At 35.3% G+C, this 23,359-nt stretch overlaps 2 long non-coding RNA genes across 3 annotated transcripts; one reads left to right on the top strand and one right to left on the bottom strand.

Moving 5' to 3' along the window:
• Positions 1-5,246: 5,246 nt before the first annotated feature.
• Positions 5,247-8,293, bottom strand: LOC145563904 (uncharacterized). 2 transcript variants are annotated; one of them, XR_014094669.1, is made up of 5 exons: positions 8,129-8,293; positions 7,459-7,510; positions 7,108-7,209; positions 6,035-6,148; positions 5,247-5,677 (listed from the first exon to the last, which is right to left on the bottom strand). It is a non-coding gene; the product is annotated as an uncharacterized LOC145563904 (long non-coding RNA). The 2 variants fall into 2 exon arrangements; XR_014094670.1 differs by lacking the exon at positions 7,459-7,510.
• Positions 8,294-14,290: 5,997 nt separating this feature from the next.
• LOC145563903 (uncharacterized) lies at positions 14,291-15,421 on the top strand. The gene is made up of 3 exons (XR_014094668.1): positions 14,291-14,446; positions 14,618-14,728; positions 15,136-15,421. It is a non-coding gene; the product is annotated as an uncharacterized LOC145563903 (long non-coding RNA).
• The last annotated feature ends 7,938 nt before the right edge of the window (positions 15,422-23,359 follow it).

Below are 23,359 nucleotides of genomic sequence, written 5' to 3'. Positions count from 1 at the left end.
ACCTCGGGTAAAGTACGGACTCCTTGGAGTGCTTGAGGGAGGTATTTTGAGAGAATAAGGAAGGCTAGTGTTTAGGCTAGAGCATAGAAGATAGAAGAGAGAATTAATTGATGCCCTGAACAACAGAAATGATGGGGTATTTATAGGGAAAATGAGCAGAGGGAACACACGGAACCCTAAAAAGATAAAAACCCTAAAAAATAATGCCGTGACACGTTAGCAGAATGCTGCGACACGACAAAATATGCCATGACACGGTACACCTTAGTGTGACGCGGGATAGAATTGACCTATAGAAGATAAAAGCGCGTGAAGGATTTACGCGGAGAAAACACAGAACAGCCCCGTGTCAAGGAAAATTATGCCGTGACGCGGTGGAATTTCCCGTGACGCGGCACCTGTTTCCGTGACACGTTGGAATTTATTTCCATTTTTGCGTCTAGATTCACTTTTACCCTAATTACGCTCAGCATTTTTAGTGTCGTTTCATAATTTCGGGCTATTTCAGTTTATTGGGCTAAAATAATAAATAATATGAAATGAAAAAAAAGGTTTGAGCCAAAATAAAAATTAGACTATGCTTTGACTAAACATTAGGACTGATTTTATGAACTGAGTTTGATTGAATATGAATTTTAAGCACTCCCGGGATTAAATACTAAACCCGACCAATAACGGCGGTGAAAAGTTGTTCATCATCAGGTTTGATTTTGGGGAGACATATTTAGGTGTCTACATAAGGTCATCACACTGTGATGGATACTGTCATTTCACGATAGTTCCTACATGCCTCGGCAGCTTTTTGTGTTCTCGAGATTTCCGATTTTTTGTAGCGTTTTTTCGATTCTAGTTGTGAAAGATATTTCCCAAATTTCCTACGTGTAAATCCTATGTTTTTTACTCATTACAGATGGTCTTTCCAATGCGGACCTTTTAATTCTTATGCAATTAATGTTAATCAAAATTATGCACATGAATATTTAGAAAATTTCAAGTCTCATCCACTCATTCTAAATTATTGCCAAAATAAATTTTAGGAATTAAAATAGAAATCCTCCCTAGTGGAGTCGCCAAAAACTATAGGGAATATTTCAAGCATCCCACTGCACACTTGAGCCCCACTGTGATCATACACTTAAGCATGGTGGCGTCCAAAGGAAAGGAAGCTAGAGCAAAAGAGTCGCCAACAAGTTTTCGGAACTTGTAAACCATTCATGATCACAGAGATTGCTAACTCCATAGTGGTCCTAAACCGTGACTGGATGTTCGGGGATGAAGGTACAAATTCAACCTAAAAGAGATTGAACCTGCCCTAAATAGGCCTCTACTTTGTTCTTCTCATATTCATGTGCGCTTTCTAATTAACATACAATCAATATATTAATCTTAAACCTGTTTCTATGTTGGTTGATTATTAATGCAAAAACAAATCTATTATTGGAGATCATTTGAATTAAAATCATATTAGCCTAATTCAAATTATTAATTATCTTATTAAGTGTGATTTCAAGTACAAATTATCTGCAAAAGAGGGCGTGATCAAGCAATAACAATAATATCAAGCAATATAATAATAACAACAAATCATCATCATCATAACCACAATCTCAATCTCATCAAAGCATAATAATGTAAGCAAAGATCCTAGGTATGATACTAACAAGATTAATATCAAATACTAGAATGTCACTAAACAATAAAAATCAAAGCTTTAATCCTAAAATGATTCTAGAAATCAATAAAGACATCCTAACACGATACTAGGAATTAAAATAACAATCTAAGCATGATTTCTAAAGAAATAAAGCAATTAAATTACTCACTTTGAAGCCTCGTATCTCTTTCTATCAAAACAATACACACCTTAGTAAATTCAATGAAAATATTAAATCAAACAATTAGAATAATATGAATTTTAATTAGATTTGGGACCAAACCCTCAGAACTATCAACCTTTCACCACTAGGTTAAAGGCAACTTCGAGCTTGGTTAGGTGTATTCAAATCTCGTGAATGAGGAATGGTGTATTTTGAAAAGGGTGTAGAATGGTTTGGAGAGATAGCGAGAGAAGAATTAGCTTCTAGCTTAGGGAGAGAAAGAGAAGATGATTGTTGGCGGGGGAAAACGACCCTATTTATAGAGAAAAATCGACCGTAAACGATAAAAAAGAGTTTGAATCAGACTCGGAGTAAAGCTGCCTCTATCGCGACGCGGAAGGCTATTGTGATGCGATAGTTCCATCGCGTGGCGATAAGGCCATCGCGGTGCGATGAACTTATTGCGGCGCGATGGTTGCCTTATGATAAAAATTCCGTACGGAGTCCTTCTCCTGATCAAATTAGGTTACTTGGAGTCCGTACTTAACTTACTTAAACCGGTTTTAATCTTTTGAGACACTTGTTTTATTCCAATTAAAATTCCTTATTTTTTCAAAATCAAATGTAATTATAATTAATAATCCTAATCCCATTGGAACTCAAAATAACCTTCTATAAGATTATAGAAGACTATGAAGAATCCTTATGACTTTAGGAATATAATTTAATTAATGGACCATCCACATGATCATTGGGTCGCCCATAAAACTCATTTAGGACTCAGTTTAGTATTTTGGTCATAACTTCTTTGTTATAACTCGGAATTGGGCTTATAATATATCGTTGGAAAGGTCTTTTCAAACCCCATCGGAATACACAATTATTGGACCTAGATTATGGACCAAACTAAACTTGATTGGACGTTTTTCAAAAATAGAATACCATATGAATGATTTTCGAAAACAGAAGTGAATTATTTTTATCAATACATTTAAGAAAACAGAAGAAATCATGAGACTCTTCAACATTTCACCTCGTTCGATATTCAATGACGTGAAAAGTACTCATCAGGTGCCTACAGGTAGTAAGCTACCTAAAGCTGCAAGCGGTGCAGCAGCGGTTATAGGCGATAATAGGCTGCAGATTCTCTTGTTGAACTTGGTTAGCCCATCCAGGTCAAGTCTCACTCTCAGCAGACGTTAGAGGTATCATCAGGCAGCCGTCGACAGATGGGTGCCGCTTATATAGCTCACTCACCAATTCTTCCTTAAGGTGCAGATCAATCTCCTTGGTGGTCGGATGTGTAGCAGTACTTTAAGGCCATGCTTGGAGCCATCCCCAAGAAGGAGAAGGAGGCCATTTCAAGCATTCAAGCGTTCAATGTTGAACGCATCCTCTCCCTGTTGTCTAAGGTATGGTAACTTTACTCAATTACCCAAGTATGTTTCCGGCTGTTTTTCTAACACACCGTTTGTATAATGCATGCGATGCTGAGAGTTGATGGACTCAAAAAACCATACACTCGCAAGCAAGAAGAGGTAAGACGGGCCAATAAACAGGCGAAAGATTCCACCGACGTTACCCAATATCAAAATACAATAAATAATCTTGAGACTAAAGCTGAGTTGATGACGCAGGCGGACAACATCACATTGCCCAGACGGTGCTCCCATTGGGAGATGTATTAAAGCGATAAATAAATAACCAAAGTTGAAAACAAAAAGCAATTTCTTTCATTGATAGGCTTTTTATTTATAAAAAAATTTATAAGCCCTAGGAGAAGTACTTTTTAAAAGTTATCTACATTTCAAGTTCTAGGCTAGTCGCCTTCCGTTTGGAGTTTCCAGGCGATAGGTGCCGCCTCTCACTTCTTCATAGATCTGACCTTCCCAGTTAGGCTTCAGCTTGCCTTGCTCATTGGCCCTACTAGTTGCCTCCATTTTCCATAGCACAAAGTCACCCACTTTCAAGGGCCGTTTGTATACTCTTTTGTTATAGGCTCTTGTTATTCTCAAGCGTTATATCTCATGATGCAAGGCAGCATTGTCCTTGGGCTCCGGGAGTGAGTCTAGTGCAACTCGCATGGCCTCCCGATTTGCTTCTTCGTCATATAGCATGACTCGAAGAGTCTGCTCATAATGTTCGATTGGCAATATGGTGAAAGGAATAGTGTCCTTCAAACAAGTGTATTATTCCGATAGAGGGTTCAGAGCTATTTGAAAGCTAATTATTCAGTAAGTTCAAGTGATCGGAATGCCTAGGTGGAGGCCGCTTCCGATCAGTAATATTAATGAATAATTAATATTACACCTTAATCTTGATTGAACCTTTCGGGTCACACCCAAGCAACTAACCCAAGCAACTAACGATCCGACACGACAAATTAATCCGAAAGGAATTAATGAGTCACTCGAGTATTGTAAACAAAGACAACGGATTTCGAGCATAGAGCATCAGAACCGAATCTTAAAAGTCGAGCTAAAATTTAGGAATTGGCGAGACGGGAGAATGCTTCAAGTAATAAGTAAAAACCCTATGCCGCGCGAAAGGCTAGGGAAGCGCGCCAAATAGAAGTGCACCACGTGGCAGGGCACATGGCAGCACGCCATGGGGCAGCACACGTGGCAGCAACTTTGGCAGCCACCAAGTGGCAGCGCGCCATGTGGTAGCGTGCCACGATGGCAGCGCGCCATGTTGGCAGCACCTTGTGGCAAGGGCTGCGGACCCGGTGACGGGTCATGGACGCAGGCCGAAAGGTGGCGGCCCAACCGAACCTATCTTGGGCTCAAGGTTGGGTGCCACATGGTTAGGTCACACACTACAAGAAAAAGGGGAATTAGCGACGGCTAAAGTAGTCACAAATCCGTCGCAAAAATGGCTTTGCGACGGATTTGCAACTACTTTGGTTAGTTGCCAAAGACCTCGTCACAAATTCATTTTTGCAATTAACTTTCGAACAGTTGCAAATTTAGCGACGGATTTGCAACGACTTTGCAACTGCCATTTAGCAACTAACTTTCAAATTTTAGCAACTAAATCATTGTCCGTCGTAAAATATTTGCGACGGATTAGGGACTATGGAGACCAACATTTAGAGGCTACTTTTTCGACAGATTAACGACTACAAGACCAAACTTTGCGACTACAAAGACTAATTTTTGCGACGAATTTGCGACTATTGAGACTACTTTTTAGCGACAGATTAGCAACTACATACAAGACCAATTTTTCGTAACTACAAAGACTAATTTTTTGCGACAGATTAGCGACTATAGAGACCAATTATCTGCAACTAACCAATTAGTCTCTAAAACAAATATGCAGTTACTAAATTTTTGCGACTGAATATCAATATTTGGAAACCATAATTCAAGCGAATAAGCGACGACCAATATCAATAAAGAAAAGGTACCTAAACATCAATTCAAATAACCAAAATGGTATGTTAATTTTATTCAAATATCCAAAATTTCATCAATATTGTATCAATGTATTAAAAAACAATAATTTAAACCATATGACTAATTGTTTCAAAATTCAACTCCCACATAAAGGAAGCTACTTCAAATAACAACTAATGACGATATACAAATATGCCTCCAAAAAATTAAAGCTTAGTTGGTTTTCTTCCGCCATCTTCTTTAATTTTTCAACGTGAGAGCTTAGTTGAGAAATTATAGGAGTGTAGATGATGCAATAGGTAAGAAGTAGGATCGTTCTTGTAGTACATTCGTGTAGCCCTCCCGAAACTGTAATTTTTTCCTTTCTTTTGCCCGCCTATAACCTCCAAATAGACTTTGTCGGGGCTTTATCTCAATTCCTTTATTCTTATATTCCTCAAGTTTTTCCATATATTACCCCTGCATTATGATATATATTAGTAATTATGGTCTCAATTGTCAAAACTTAAAAGACATAGAGAATTAAAAAAAAAAATGCAACACTTATAATAATATTAAATGTAAACATTTATTAGTAAAAATTTCGGCATAATCTCCTTTGTAAATCGAACAATTCCCTCCAATAGGGTATGGATTCATAATCTACTACTATTCACATCATGCCATACCACGTTAATCATTTGATTAACGCCAACAAATTATTCTCATCCTCCAAATTGAATCACATAAACAAATAAACAATCTATAATATCTCAAAACATTAACAACCATAATTGTTGTTTGTAATCTTAGCAAAATATACAAGTATAATCATACCATGACTTGAGTCTTTTCACCCATCAATTCAATTTCATCATTGCCCACATCGAAAAAAGGAGTGCTCTTATAAACTTCTGCAACATTGGGTAAAACTCCATCTTTTTTCTTTACCTTGAATTAAAAGATGTTAGCACTTAAAAAAAATACAACACAACAACAATATAAAAAATGCAGTGATAACAACAGTGGAGGAGCAGAGGGGAGGAGCAGCAGGGGGAACTACTATGACAACAATAACAAACGTTAACAACAAGGGGGAGCAACAAGAAGAGAAAAGCAGAAGGGGGAGCAGCAGAAGAGGGGCAGTAGCAACTTATGTACAATGACAACAATAACAACATAACATAGAAAAAAGCCAAAAGGAAGTAGCACATTACAGATTTAGCTAGCAAAAATAAGTGAACTTTTGGTCTAATAGCTCAAACAAAGTTGGCAGCTTTCTCACCTGAAACGCAGATTGTGACATTTTTATGGCCAACTTACAAACTTTATTTAGTGTATAGAATTTACCCTATATATTGATGCATATCATTATGTGTTTGCATTTGTAATAACTATGATATACCCAAGAGAGTAAACACAACAAATGGGGTCAAATTTTTTCATAAGCATTTTTTTGGGTCTTAACTTATTTTTACTTAGTTTTTATGGTCTATTTCTTTTTACTAGCAGAATTAAAGAATAGGTATAAGTAACTTAGACCCCTCAACTTTAACATACTTTCTAGAGGCAGCAGCTTTTTATAAAAGTTGCAAGAACATGAAATGTTGCAGATAGTTTCAATTAGTTGAATTATATCTAAGTAACTCCATCTATATATCCATGCCAATCTATGTAACATAATCATCTACTTCAACATATTGTATGTCAAATAACAAAAGCAATGTTAACCGTAGGGACTAAGGTTGTAAAACTTGATATGCAATTGAGATAAAAAGAATAAGACACCTAAATATCGAAACCCCAACATTGATACTCAACACACTCTTAAAAATATTGTAAACACAAGAAGCAAAGTCAAAACTAGTAAATTAAAGCCCTGGCTTTATCAAGAGGATAAAGATTAGAACCTTCTATTGGAGATGATATTTGTAGGAATCATCTTAATACTTCTATGAGTCTATTGTTTCAGCTGCCGTAAGTAGTACCAACCATATCCATAGGTGGGAGAACTTCAAGAAATTCAAAAATGGACATGCATAGAATCAGTTTTAAGCAAATAAACAGTACAGAGCAATTGTATTATAACCATTATGACTTATGAGCCTAAGCAAAGATACATTTTTTATGAAAATTACATCATATCAACAAATTTCAAATACGTAGTTCAATATTAGTTATAGAAATTCTATCATAAAAAGTAATCAAATTTAAATCATTAAAAATTACTAAATACAAAGCATAAATAAATTAAGGAGTACCTCACGAAGTGAAGATGAATAAAACCAAAATAAGCTTAGTTCCACTCAAAATCTTCAATTGAACATAATTTAGTATAAGTAGCAGTATGCAAAACCAACTATGAATATAAAACTACAATAATAATTAGTATAAGCTTATAAGCAACCATATAAAAAGTATATTCATTATGCATCAAACTGGGCACTGGCTAGGTACACAAACAACACAGATACAGAAGATATAATTGCAAATCTTCATCAATCTTATCCAATATCACCAACCAAATACAAATCTCCTTAACCGTCATACGAGTAGCAATGCTAAAATATGAGTATCAGATCACTTTATTCAAAGTATTCAATTTGACAACTCACCACAACTTCCAAGCCCCCTTAACCCATAAACATAATTGAAAAATACTGATTCCTAATTCTAGTTACTTACTTCGTATTATAATCAATTATCTCTTTGTATTACAATCAGATATAAATCAATTCGCAAATCAATCAACTCGCAATTCAATCAATAATCAGGTTAAAACCAATTCGCAATGGAAACCAGATTTAAAAAATATTGGAAAAACATAAAATAAAATAAAAATTCAATGATAACCCTAAAATTCGCAATTGGAAAATTGCGGTAAGAGAAAGATGGAATGGACGGTAGGAAAGGGAAGAATGAGTAACTAACTTGGGAGGAGATGAGGGGTGCAGCGCTGGCAGATGAAGACGACGACAATAGGTTGATGTTCTGAAATTCATCAAGGAAGCGTTTTTTTTTTTTTTTGGGAAGAAGAGTATGTAGTGTAGGATTATGAATAAAGGAATAAGAATAAGCAGTGACAGTAGTTCTTATTTTTTAGGCGGTAGTACCTAAGGGTTTCTTATTTCTTTATTAATAAATTTTTAAAATACTGGTATATACTATTGTGTTAGTTGCAATAGTAGTTGCAATTATTTTTTAAAATAAAATGGTTTCAAAATTACTAATCCTAGCAACTAAAATTTAGTCGCAAAAAACCGTAAGAGTGTCGCAGATTAGCGACCACATAGCAACTACTACAAAGTCGGTTGTAAAATTTGCAACTACTCGTCATTTTCAGTTGCAAATATACTTTCTGAGACTAATTATAATGGCAGTCGCAAAAATTAGTTGCTAATTGGCGACTGTGTAGCAACTACTTCAAAATCGGTTGCAAAATTTGTGACTACTCGTCTTTTTCAGTCACAAAAATAATTTTTGCGACTGATTATTATGATAGTCGCAAAAATCAGTTGCTAATTTCCCTTTTTCTTGTAGTGACAATGGATGTGAGTTGCCTTGGGGAGCAAGTGAGGAAGTGTTCCTCACCTAACCATGTGACACTTGTTAGTTAGTTATTCCTTGGATTATTTAACTAGGAATTGGAATCAACATTCTTTCCATGTGGGATCTTTTTGTGAAAAGTCCCACATTGAAAGATGAGAAGAATTCACAAGGAAGCACTCCTTATAAATAGCCAAGGCATACCTCGGGATTGTTCACTTGAGTAAGAGCTCAATTAGGAACTCCACTTGAGAGAAATCCTATAAGCTCATTAATTACTCGGGTAGTCTTTTTGGTCGGATTTGGCTAACCTCCAAGTAGTAGACGGTCGGGTCGCGTTTTGGGTGGATACCGTCGGAGGTCATCGCCCTTTGTGAGACTTGGCTATCTCAAGTAAGAGCTCCGGTGGTCGAGCGAAGCACGCTTCAAGGGTAATTTAGTCTTTTCCTTAATCTTGTTATTTATGTCTTTAGTTATATTAATTGTGAGTATTCCTTGGGCTCGGGTTTTATTTCCACGGTGAGTCGGACTCATCGAAACCCAACATAGGTATCGGAGCCTTGCTCATTTATTTTTGTAACTAAATTTTTTCAAGGTTTTTACGATTTTAATTTTCTGGTTTATGTTACTAATTAGATTAGTAGCTCAGTTATGTTATTTTTTAATCCCGTTTTAATCTGATTTTTGGCCCCAAACCCAGATTTTCGCCCAAAAATAGTGAATTTTGGGTGGAAACAGCATTCTAGACAGTTTTCATCCTTTTTAGCCCTGTGAAAAAGCCAAAATCGGACCAGAAATGCCTTTTTCGAGGGTTTTTCGTTTTAAACGAAAAATTTTAAATCTTTTAACCTTGAATCTTAATGGCATATCTATAGTGATTATGTATTTAGTTCTTTCCTTAATGTTTCTGCATTTTTGGACCTCTTTAAGCATGGTTACTTTGTAGTAATTAGTGCTTGAAAGATTGGTTAAATTTTCACATAATTGCAAATCCATTATATTAAGTGTGAAAAATTTATTATTTGATACTTCTAAGTACTAAAGATCCAATCTTTAATTGTTTTAAGTGGTTGGATCTTTGAGTTACTAAATTCCATGAATTTTTTTTAAACTTTTTAATTTAATCATTTATTAAGTTGATTGGAATCATAAAGTTTTAATCTTGTGATAGAATTTTAATTTATCTTCATATTGGAAGATATAATTTTCAAGGATTCACAAGTTAAAGTTGGAATCTTTATATGAATTTTTGTGTTCATAATTCCAACTCCCTTTTATTTTTGTCAAATCTCATGATTAATTTAATTTAATTAAATTAATAGTGAGAATAGCCCTATTCATTGCATTGCATCAAGTTGAACCAATTTTATTAAAGAATACTTCATGGAAATAATTTTGGTTTTGTGCACTTGGATGAATTTATTTAAGTTGGACTTGTTATAATTTTCATTTTGTTCATTAAATTAATTCTAAAATTAATTTGGAATTAATTAATTAAGTCATACAAAATTCGGAATTAATCCCGAGAGTATGGCACGCAAACCAAGGCTACACCACCCTCGGCCAGCCGAGCTTCACAGCAGCCCACATGTGGCAGCCAAGGGATGGTGCGCTTGGTGCGCATCAAGCCAGCAGCATGCTGCGGCTGTGCGCGTGCTGCCTTGTACGAGCTGCTTGGTGCGGATGGTGGCTGTGCGTGTGCGGGTGTGCTGCTAACTTGCGGCACGATGCGCATAGCAGCAAGCCCGTGTGGCCTTCGTGGCCACGTGTCGCAAGCACGCCCCGTAGGGAGTATAACGTGTAAGCGATACTTTAGGCTATAGGTGTGACGCTTGGCATGGGCCACGGTTGTGCGCACGACCCCTCACTAGGCACATATGTCCCGGTTTTAGGGCTATGTTAATTTTGCGATTTTTGCCGTTTTAATTATTCTAATTAATTTAATTATGTTTGTTTATTTTAATTAATTTTGGAGGCTAGGCCTCGGTTTTTGAGCGGCATTTGTAATATTTATTTTGATAAAATTTTGGGTTTAGCGGCTTAATTAATTGGATTAATTAAGTTGGATGCGGAATTTAGTGGGAGCTTCAATTTTATGCTTATTGCGCTTAATTACAAAATCGGTTAAACAACTTTGACTAGTTTTAATTAGGCGCGTTAATCGGATTAACCACCTAAGTTAGTTACTAATTTACGTGTATTTGTGCATTGTTACTTGTTTATCGTTGTAAAATGCATGGGCCATTCACAAATAGTGAATGGATGAATGGAATGTATATCCTCTCACAGGTTTTATAAAATGGCAACTAGTGGGGCACGATTAGGATAGAAAATACGGACTGCGTTCCGTCATGTATATTTGTAAATCTAAATACCGTCTGCGAACCGTTGAGTATTTTTGTACCTTAATATTTAGATTAGTCCTAATCGTAGGTACTAGTATTTGCATTATTTTGGTCATGTCTTGAAGATGGAGGTTCTTGGAAGACGAAGCCATGAAGTTGCAAATGAAGACCCTTGAAGGCTTGAAGACTGAAGGGGTCATGCTAGTTGCCAAATGCATCATTTATTTATGTTTTTGATATATATTTATGATTATATATATATGAATAATATGATTAGATGTATGTTTAGGATTTAGAATGTTGCGATGATTAATTAAGTTCACTTAAATCAACAAACATAGAAACCCTAGGTCCCTAAAATATTGAGTAAAATTTGCCATTCCAAAACAACACTTACCGACCTATTGAGAATAGTGATGGGCTATGCTAAAGCGAGGCATCACTATTTTTCCCTAGGATACATAAGGCGTACCGGGTATGCATGTTAGTTTTGGTTATACTGAACGATATGAGGATGGAGTCCTAACATGTCGTGGCAAAGCGGATAAGTTGTTGAGAGAGCATTAGATGCGACGATTTATCTAACCAAGAGTGGCTTGGAGCCATTAGCAAAGTGTTGCTTACCTTAGAATATTGAGTGTTAAGACAAGCCAAAGCATGCTTAATCACTCATTGATTTTTTGGATCTTGGAATCGCCTTATTCTCGCCAAATGGGGACAAATTTAATGCGTGGATAAGATGCTTAATAAGATTGAAAATTTGCATGAATGCTTTTGAATTTCAAACTTATTATGTTATTTTTTTTGATAAATGGTTATACTTTGCACTTATATTTGTAGAATCCTAAATCAAATTATATTGCTTTCAATGATTGGTAAAGGAAATCTTGGAAAATAGTTCTCAAAGAAAGGCATTTCTAAAATACAATTCTCATAAATGACTTTTATAACTAAGTCCGAAAGGACAGTTGGACATCATGTATTCGAAATACTAGGTATTTTTGATAAACATGAAGCATTGAGTTGAAAACTCAAATTATCAGAAGTTGACAACCAACATATCTTTTTGCTTTATACACTAGTGAGTACAACTCATTGATGTAATAATTCAAGTACGAATTAAAGGAAAAGATGAGACTTTGTTATACGGCGCACTAGATGCTTAATTATGCCAAACAAAGTACAAAAGTCAAAACCTTTAAAGAAACGGTTCTTAAAGGTTATAAGATAATGTATAAATAAGAAATATAGGAAACAAGGAACAAAGAAAAGGAATGAAATTCCATTTCTACTAAAGAGTTCATGTTATTCTAATTAACTTAGCAAGTCATTATCTTCACAAGTATCAGATACTACTTGAGTGTTGCACTTTGAAAGTGACCTCAAACTATTGAAGTTAAGCTAAGTTATTGACTTACAAGCTTAGAATGAAGCAAGAAGAGCTACATTAGTTGTAAGGTCGTATGCTTTGTTTAAAGACCTTTTAAGCTAAGGCTAGAACAAATAAATGGTTATTCTGTTCCATAATCAGCAAACAATCCGTTAACACACGGAAAGACTCACATTCAAAGTAAAGAGAAATAGTTGCAAATTCATTTGAATGGCATGGTTATCTAAACCATGAGTCAAGAATGCTTGATTATAAACAAACATTTCCCTAACATAAAGACTCACAAAGTTCAAGTCATGGGCATGATTTGTACATCTTTAGCAATGTCACATTAACAAGAACGTACTCAAGGCTATATAGGCTCTTGACAGTTGATCGATTCAGAATCGTTCTAAGACAAGCAAGTCTTACTTGTTAAAAACCGACAAAGTAAAGAGCTATTGTTCTTGGCATAGACAATTAACTCTAAACGCTCAAGAAGATTTAGTTACTTCAAAGTTTCACAAAGAATTTGAAAGAATGTGGCTATATTCATCAAATGTGAACAAACTTGCCTTGAGTAGCTCAATAGTTCAGTGAAGTACAGAATCGACTTGGCAAGATATTAAAACATCTAGATTAGATCGAGCGATGTTTTTTTGGGCCAAGTGTGACCATTACAAACTTATGAATTGAAATTTTCATAAATAACTCCACAAAGAACATAGTGTGTCTTCACGGAAACCTCGATGTCATTTGAAAATGACTTGAATGATGATGGATCACATCCCTTCCTATAAAGTTCTTAAAGATTTGCACAAATGACTAATGTTACACTAAACAAAATGTCGGAGCTAAGAAAGGACACCATATTCAGTTATGGATAGAAATAACTTCTAAACGCCTTTTCAAGTATATGTCTAAAACTCTTAGCCTCAGTGGGAGCTAAGTGACTCAGTGGGAGCTCATTGGCTTAGCAAGAGATAGGTGGCTCAGTGGGAGCTCACTGGCTTAGCAAGAGATAGGTGGCTCAGTGGGAGCTTAATGGCTTATTAAAGGCTAAGATAGCTCAAGTATGAGCTAACTGTTTGTTTCACAACGAACTTTTACCCAAAGACAATATACATGTTAAGCAATCAAGTGAGACTACGGGCATTACCTCCACAACCTAATTGAGAACATAATGTTTGTTGCTCTAAGTGGGGTCTTTCTGGAAAGTAACACATTTCCAAAACGACAAGTGGGAGAAAAATGAACTCGATGACCATCGAGATTAGCAACAAACTAGAACTGAGAATCTCGAAAGACCTTAAAAGGGCTTCGTGAGAATTCATTACTCACAAAACTTCTGAAAAGTTGGAGTAAGATGAACATACGCTACTACAAAATTTTCCAAAGAGACCTCTAACAAGAGACCCATGAATTAAATAAGTGGTCTCTTGGTTTCAAGAGACCCAATATTACAAATAAATGGTCTCTTTGGTATTGTCTTAGAGGAATGAAATTTTAATTGAGACCTTTATTAGAGATAAATGGTCTCTATTGAATTTTTTTTTTTTTAATTATTTTTTTCAAGAGAGACCTAAGACCACTTATTTAGGATAAGTGATCTCTCCTATTTTTATTAAATAAAATAAAAAAAAATAGAGAAACCATTTATATAGGAGAAGTAGTCTCTCCTTTTTTTAATTAAATAAATTAAAAAATAGAGAGACCATTAATATTAGAGAAGTGGTCTATCTTTTTTAAATAATTAATATATAAATAAATAATTTAGACTGATCTATTTATCATATAGATTGCCACGTGTTATAAGATCGAACCTTAGATTTCCCTATTCTCTCTTCCCTCAAACCCTAATATTCAACATCCCCCTCCTCTCTATTCTGCCCCACCCCTCCTCTCTATTCTCTCTCTCCACCTTAGCCGGAATAATGTACCCTGAGAACACATTATCCGCGACATCTAGTTGCTCCAGCGTCGACTCCGGTAATGAACCCATCAGTTCATGCTCCTCTTTACTCCGATCTGGTTATTTTATTATTTCAATCTCACAGATTTGGTCTTTAATCTTTCATTTAAAGCTCAAAAATTGATCTTTTGTGCTTAATCTCTTACGGGTTTTGATGTTTACATATTTTTGATTTCTGGTGATTGTAGAAAACGGAGGAAAAGATGAAAGTGAGTCACTAGTCACAATCGATTTTCACTGAGTTCAAATTGGACGGTGGCAGCAGTAACATTTTGCAACAAAAACATGTCACTTGGAAAGTAAGATTTAAACCCATTACTCATCGTCAATATTTTCGTATTTATTTATTTTTGTTTGATTGACTATTGTTAATTAGTTTTTGTTCTTGGTCATCCTTGCTTTATTCTGTATAATTGAATTTGTTTTGAACTAAACTGGTTGAAATTTTATGTGTATGAATCTATTCCTTTGCATTAATCAAGTGGCAAATATTTTTGGGTTGTAACAATTGAATATTTTTCGCTAATGACATGTGTAACAAAAGCTACAATAAGCATCATACTGAGTAGAGAAGTGAACTGGAGGATTTGTATTTTGATGAGCAAGAATTTCCTTAAGGCTGCATTGGAATATTTTCTCTTATTGCTTTAAAGAGTTTTGTATTTTGATTGATTACAGATGGTGAAATTTATTTTTTTTGGCGCAGGAATTAGTGTGATTTATACGATCCTATGTTGTTTTTGAAGGCTTTCCTGACAAAGTATCATCTTTACACGTTCAATACATGACATGAAGTAACATGGTTCGGTTGGCGAGATTGTTGCACAAGATTTGCTAAGAAAAGGCCCTTTTTTTAATGAATCTGGATTGTAGACTTTGTAGTATGCTTTTAGTAGGAGTCATGTATAAATTTTTTCAACTATGAACTACTTATATTTCGTTGTAAATAGGAATTGTATTTTTGTTTAATTCAAATTATTTATATAATAAAAGTACGAATAAATTTTTTTTTTAAAAAAAAAAAGTTGAAAAAGACCATCTATTTGAAATAGGTGGTCTCAGTTTTGAAAATTTAAGACCATTTATTTGAAATAGGTGGTCTCAGATTTCTGAAAATTGAGACCATTTATTTTAAATAAGTGGTGTTAGTTTTTCAAAAACTAAGATCATCTATTTTAAATAAGTGGTCTCTCTTTTTAAAACATGAGACCACTTTTGATGAAGTGGTCTCTTAGGCCAAAGAGACCTCTTAGTTAGGGGCCACACTTAAAATGGTCTCTTTGGCCATTTTGAGATGGTCTCTTTGGCTAATTTTGTAGTAGTGTATATAATTAAAGGGTTTTGAAAGCGCCTTAAAGCTCAGTGTTTGATGCAATTACCCTGTATAGGTATAGAATTCACCAAAGGCTTAGATTGAATCCTATAAATTTCTATTAATTTAGAAATAAACCTAAGACTTACAAGCATACTATTTACTATTAGATAGTAAGGGAATAATGTCTTGTAAGATAGATACGACAAATTCAAATTCCAAATAATGGTTAGAGGCTATAAAATTCGAAATAGACTCCATGTTTGAAAATCATGTTTAAAACTTGATTAATTTGCATGAAGGGTGAAAGAGCCATCAATCGCAAATAAGTTTTCAAGGAGAAAACTAACAAATGTGGAAATGTATATGCATACAAAGCTAGATTGGTTGAAAAGGATATAATTAAATTCACGGAGTTCATTTTAATAACAACCTATTCACAAATCGGAATGCTCAAGTCTTTACGTGATTATTCTAACAAAATTGCACATATGAAATATGGCAAAATAGATACCAAAATCGTCATCCTAAAAGAGGATTTTGGTAGTGACTATCACTACTACAAAACTTGGAAAAGAGACCCCCAATTAAAGACCCGTTATTTAACCAACGGGTCTATTTGATAAAGGAGATCTAATATTAATTGTAACGGGTCTCTTACATGTATTAATGACAAAATGAGAGAGATAAAAAACCTGTTGTCAAACTCAACGGGTCTCTTCATTATGTTAGGTCCCACATCTTTGGCTTATTAGAAAGATAAGAGACCCGTTCTCATTGTTAACGGGTCTTTTACCTTTGTTCCTTGCAACAATAATGAGTGCCCATTTTGAATTCGTACTCTTTTTATTTATTTTATTTAATTTGTTTTTAATCACCGTGTCTTTAAATGTAGCAATAATGATCTTTACTTTTCATTCTCTTTCTTCAAAACCCAAACCCCAAATTAAAACCCTAGCTCATCCTCTCTTTGAATCAACCGCCCTCACTTCCTCCTCTTCCTCTATTAAATTCTTTACAGAAATAATGCATCATATTTTCACATGAAAAATAAACGGAGTATTAATTCCCACCGCATCCTCCACAAAATTTGGCGATTTTCCGGCAATAGAACCACCAGCTCCTCGCCGCCGAAACCAAAAGCGTAAATCCACCAACACTTCATCATCGGCGCCTCCGAAGTGCCACCCTCGTGAGAAAGCCGCCACCGCAGTAGCCGCCGCTTCCGGCGGATTCATCTCTCTCCTTCCTCCGATCCACAACGGTCCGTTAACCAGAGCTCGGCAGATTCGAATGTTCTTGTTGTTCCTATTGCTGCTATATGCTGGTTAGTTTTTCAGGTAATTAGTTCCTTTAATATGGGTTTTCTTTTCTTGATTTTTTTGTTGGTGAGAAATTATTGAAGGAGTAAATTGTACTATTAGATCTGATCTTAAAGGCTTTGTATAATTATACACCCCGCTTTATATTGAAGATAAATTTGCATTAGTTGATGGTCTTCATCGTCGTCAATGCTTTGCTGAAAATTTCTATGGTTAATTGGTTTTTAATTGAGAATAGCATTCATGCATAGTATTACATTCATGATTGCAATTTTTTTGTGCTTTAATGAAAACAATTGAATGTGTTTTTAAATAATTTTTCTAGTGTAGAATGTTTCTTAATTATAATGATGAATTATTTTGTTTTTGTTTTTGTTTTGTCAGATTTGCTTAATTCATCATATCACACAACATTCTCAACGGAGATAGGAAATGCCGAAATAGAGTACTTAACCGAAATGGAACTCAACCCTTGTTAATGTAATTATTATTGTAATTTTTTTTGTTGAAGTTTTATATGCTGGATGATCTTTTGGTATCATTCACATCAATTTTTCATGATGTAATAATTTATGTAAATTTCAATAAATTCAATTTTAAATTACAATATATGACAGTTTTGCCAATTTTTATGGAGCATAAATAACAAAATTTTCAAAATTCAAAAGCAAACTGCAAAAATAATTATTAAATTTTTTTTTTAAAATGTAGAAAACAATCAGACCCGTTATTTGACATGATAGGTCTGTTTGATACAATTAAACATACCCCATATTTCACATAACGGGTCTCTTTGTCTTCTTAAATATCAACTTTTAAACTTACCTAACAGACCCACTATAAGTGATAACGGGTCTCTTTGTTCTCATAAACAACCCCCCTACTGAACGGGTCTCTTTATGAAAGAGACCCCTGAGATAGAGACCCGTTATGAAGAGGTCTCTTAGGCATATTTCAATGGATCTTTTTGCTAATTTTTGTAGTAGTGTATGAAAATAGTCCAAGGGTTTTGAAAATCTAAAAAAATGCTAAAATTTGAAAGCAAGCTCAAGAAATCTATTATGGGATTGAAGGTAGCAATGCATAAAGGAATTGGAACGTGTTTTCTCATAAAGTTAATAAAAGGATTGACTTATGGAGAAACATAGAAATTCTTGTGGATAACAAGTTTAGTGGGAGCAATAGTCAATCTTGTAAGGTCTAACAAGAAATTTATGAACTCTATTGTGAAATAACTATCAAATGCTAAATACTTAGATTTGAAAGTATTTTCGACAATGGACAAAGCTAAAGACGATACTTATTAAATATTGGGAATTAAGATCTATTGTATAGACTTAATAAAATGTTTGAACGTTTAAAGGAATTTACTGTGTTAAACATGAATTAAAGGACTTTGAAAGGCTTTCGAACCGTATGAATAAAACTAAGTAACTGTTTGAACTTAGTATAAGCTAGGCTAAATACTAAGTCAAACAAGAAAGACTCTAGTAGAGACTTTCAACTGTATCATATAGCAAATAGTTTAGCAAGACTCAGTGAAACTGAATGAGCTAAAGTGTCACATGGATGGAATACGATTGAGAATAATTTTGCAATTGAAACCATCGTGTATGCTATAGAGTCGTCACACAATTTACATGTTTAGAGAATGAGAAGAATAAAGTACCAATCAAAATAAATCTAAGTCATGGACTGTTAGATTATGATCAAGAACATCCAAAGTACTTGGATAAGTAAAAGGGATGGGCTCTTGATGCATGGAAATAAATGTAGTTTGACAATTGATGTTGCAAGCACAAACCTTAACAAGGATCAGATCCTTAACAAGGAAGCCATTTATAAACACGAGCTAACAATGCGTCGTGGCTTGAGAATGGTAACATGGACGTGCATCCATGTGTAATGTGCGGGAGTTTAAGATAAATTTCCATGATCACAAGTGACTAGGGTATCCCAAATCACTGTGACCCATTTGGAATAAAATCCAAGCAAAGCACCATTAGGAAGTCTACTGAAATATATGTTGAGAATATTGTTGTTGCCTTAAAGGCAATAATAAGAAAGTTGTTCACTGGAAAGTTCGTTGTTGAACGTTAATGAATGTAGGTTGTCAAGTTGAAGATCTCAGATCATGAAAATGAGTGGGAGCCATCACTTGGACAATAAATCCTGAATCACAAATAATCTATGACACTCTCAAATTTTATCATCTTATTATGAAACTGATCAATAATAAAGATGCTAAGATTTGCAAAGTAATTATAAGTAAACCTATGCAATAAGTGAACGACAACATTCACAATTGCACAAAAGAAATCAAGCATATTAAATATGGGTGTGATTTCTATAAATGTTTTATAAAGAGTATTACACTTAAAGCATTTGGAAAACCATTTATCATAAGATGAAACGTTGAAAGGTTTCATAGTGGAATAAAAATTATTACTAATTATTCCACAAAACAATTAAATTGTGGTTTGGAATTAAATTATGAGTCCATTTGATTTTGAGAATATTCAAAATAGGGTATCAAAACCAGTCTTGGATAAAGAAACACCTATTAAGTGAACATTGAATATTATAATCGAAAATTATCCTTAATCGAGGTCATTTAATTTAAATGATGGACGATTAATGACCACTTGAGAATAGTGTGTAGTTTGATTTATAACACCGTTTCTTGTGCTACAAGGACATGATTGTCATAAATCATTTGCACAGTGTAGGGAATATTTCAAGCATTATCCCAAACTTGAACCTCACTGTGATCATACACTTATGTATGGTGGCGTCCAAAGGAAAAGAAGCTAGAGCAAAAGAGTCGTCAACAAGTTTTAGGAACTTGTAAACCGTTCACAGGGTGAAGGTTACACCCCTTAACGATCCAGGAGATCGTCAACTCCAATAGGTCTGGAACCAAGACTGGAAGTTCGGGGATGAAGGTACAAATCCAATCTAAAAGAGAAAGAACCTGCCCTAATAATAGGCCTCTACTTCATTCTTCTCGTATTCATGTGCGCTTTCTGACTAACATGCAATCAATAGGTTAACCCTAAACCTGTTTATCTATGTTGGTTGAATATTAATGCACAAATAAAACTATTATTGGTGATCACTTGAATTATAATCATATTAACCGAAAACAAGATTATTAATTATCTTATTAAGCATGATTACAAGTACAAATTCCCTTTAAACATGCATAAAAGGTGTGATCAAGCAATAACAATGAATAATATATATCAAGCAACATAATAATAATAAAAATAATAATCATCATAATAATAATCATTATAATAATCATAATAACGCTAAAGCATAATAATAGCAAGATCCTAGGCATGATACTAACAAGATTAATAACAAACCCTAGCATGTCACTAAGCAATAAAAATCAAAGGTTTAGCCCTAACATGATACTAACATGCTATTAGGAAAGAAAATAGGAAGCATCCTAAACATGATACTAGAAAGAAATAATAACATCCTAAGCATGATGCTAGGAATTAATAAATAATAAACATGCTTTCTACAAGAATAGAGCAATAAGACTACATACTTTGATGCCTCGTATCTCTTTCTAATAACAAAATACACGCGTTAGTAACTTCAAGGAAAATAATAAAATTAAAGAATTAAATTAAATAATTGAAATAGAGATTTGGGACCAAACCCTCAGAAATTATAACCTTTCACGTCTAGGGCAAAGGCAACTTCGAACTCGGCTAGGTGTGTCTAGATCTTGTGAATGCGGAATATTGTTTGTAAAAGGCTAGGCTAGAAAGAGAGAGAGAATACCGAGAATTCTTAATGAGAGTTGGTATTTTTGATGATTAAAAACGGAGGTTTAAGGAGCCTATTTATAACGGAAATAGTCCGGAATATGATAAAAAAGAATCAGAGTTCGAAAAGGAATAAAACACGACGCTGTCGCCGCAATAGCCTCTGTCGCCGCGCGACAGAGCCTATCGCCGAGCGACAGGTGTGTCGCCACGCGACAGCCTGTGGTGCGGCACTGCAGGCAGTTTTTCCACACGTTTACATATTTTGATAAAATTAAGTGTACGAGGGGTAAAACTGTGACTTCATTTAAAACGCTTCTTTTATCCTAAATAAAACTCATAAAACTCAATTATCAATGCTAATCACATTAGGATTCAAAAGAACCTCCTAGAAGATTCTAGAAGACTACAATCAATCCTAATCGCATTAGGAATCATAAATCATAATGGGCCCTCCTCTAGATCATTGAGCCGCATATAAAGGTTAAACCGGCCCCAATTTAGTATTTTGGCCATAACTTCCTCAATATTCATCGGAATTGGGCTTATAATATATCATTGGAAAGCTCTTATCAAGCCCAATCCAACTACACTATTATTGGACCCTTGCCATGGACCAAACTAAACTGGATTGGCTATTTTCATAAAATAGGTTTTCGAAAACAGAGAGAAAGAAGAGAAATAAAAACTAACCGCAACACTGGACTTTCCACACTTTCACTTCATTCGATTATGATTCAACGTGAAAAGTATTCATCACTGGGTTTGGTTTTGGGGAGACACAAATGGGTGTCTACAGAAGCCCCCACTTTGACTGAGTTTGGAGAAACGCAAGTTTCGAAAACGAAAGTCAAAGTAGCGATAGGGACGGAGAATGATTCAGAACGTTCTGCGATCCTAAATCACTCTTGTAACGCCGATACCTTCAAACTAGCGTTAGTTAAAACAGATAAAAGAGTTAAGAAACGCGTATCTTGCACCGTCGAGCACACGTCTCTGGAGTAACCGATTTGTTGCTGCATTTGCTGTTGTGACAACCTTCCACAAGCTTGGGAATGCCATCTTGCTGCTTTTGACGATCTCCCTCAAGCTACGGGATATCGCCTGAAGACTGCTACGCTTGTAACTGCCTCCAATCTCCGCTGTGATAGTCTTCTGCAAACCAGAGAATCCTATCGAAGACTGCTTCGCTTGAAACGATCTTCATTGCTTTGTGACCATCTTCCGCAAGCCAGGGAACATGATCGAAGATAACTTCGCCTAAAATCACCTCCAGCTGTTTGTGACAACCCTCCACAAGCTAGGGAACTCTGTCGAAGATATCTTCGCCTGAAGTCATCCTCATTTGTTGCGATAATACTTCGAAGAATATCACCGAAGACCAACGCTTGTCGATCCTTTAAAGTTCGCTTGAACTTGCTTTTGCTATGCCAGTGCGTCGACGCTTTTGCTTGCTTGTGAACCAGTATGTCGGTGCCTTTGCTGTTTATGAACCATTATGTTGGTGCCTTTGTAGTGAGCCAATGTTTAGGCGCTTTAAGCTAAGTGAGACGATCATTTATCAGGTCGATCACCTAATGCAATTGTAACCGTGCCGATTACTTAATCATATCAAGTTGCTTTTAGGGGCTAACTGGCGTACCAAGGAACCCAAACTGCTGTATGAGGTTGAAAATTTCGTTTTGAGAAACCTAGCGTTCTGTCGCCGCTGCAACGTCTCTGTCGCCGATTTTTCTTTATGTCGCTCGGCGCTGCACTCTGTCGTGCGGTGATAGAGTTGTCGTGCGACGTTGCTGTCGGGATTTCTGAATAAATCCCCTTTCTTCCTCATTTCGCTGCTACTGCTTTTTTCATTCGAGTTTCGCCACGAAAACTTCGAATTGCTCGTTCTTGCTCGTTTCTCAACCAAATTCGTTCAAATTTGTTGCAAGTCGAAGCTTTATTCATCTAGTTTGCTGATCCATGTAAATTTTTCCAAACTCACTCGCTTTTTGGTGAATTTTGCACATTTTTATTCACGAATTTGTTGAAAATTCAAAACTTATATTGCTCAATTTGCTTTGTTTGTCAAATTTTATGCCATGAAATTGCTTGATTATGTTTGTATATTGCCTTGGGAGTATTTTGAGACTTGTTTGACTCAATTTGGTGAAGAAACAAGCGATTCACCATTGTTGAACCTCTTAAGGTCATGAGAACAATATGGCTCGTTCTTGATGTTTTTGCTAGCAATTCTTGTTCAATTTATCACAATAATTATCATAATATTGCAAGAAGTTTTTTGGTTGCTTGAAAAATGCCATATATGCTTGAATTGAAATTGTGCTCTGTTTTAGTACTACGTACTCTGTCTTTTTTGCGAATATTGTATCATGAGGCTAGGCGAACCTTAGATACTATACAGCCTTAATTTTTGTCAATTTTTCATAACATAGTATGGCTAGACAACGCGGTTCCGGTTCTCGGTCCCGAGACACACGACGGGAGCACGAGCCCGTTCAGAAGGACGCC

This window comes from Chenopodium album, chromosome 10, assembly GCF_948465745.1.
Source record: "Chenopodium album chromosome 10, dcCheAlbu1.1, whole genome shotgun sequence".
NCBI lineage: Eukaryota > Viridiplantae > Streptophyta > Magnoliopsida > Caryophyllales > Amaranthaceae > Chenopodium > Chenopodium album.
Note: the sequence above shows the minus strand (reverse complement) of the source record. Positions and strands in the feature narration are given on the sequence as shown.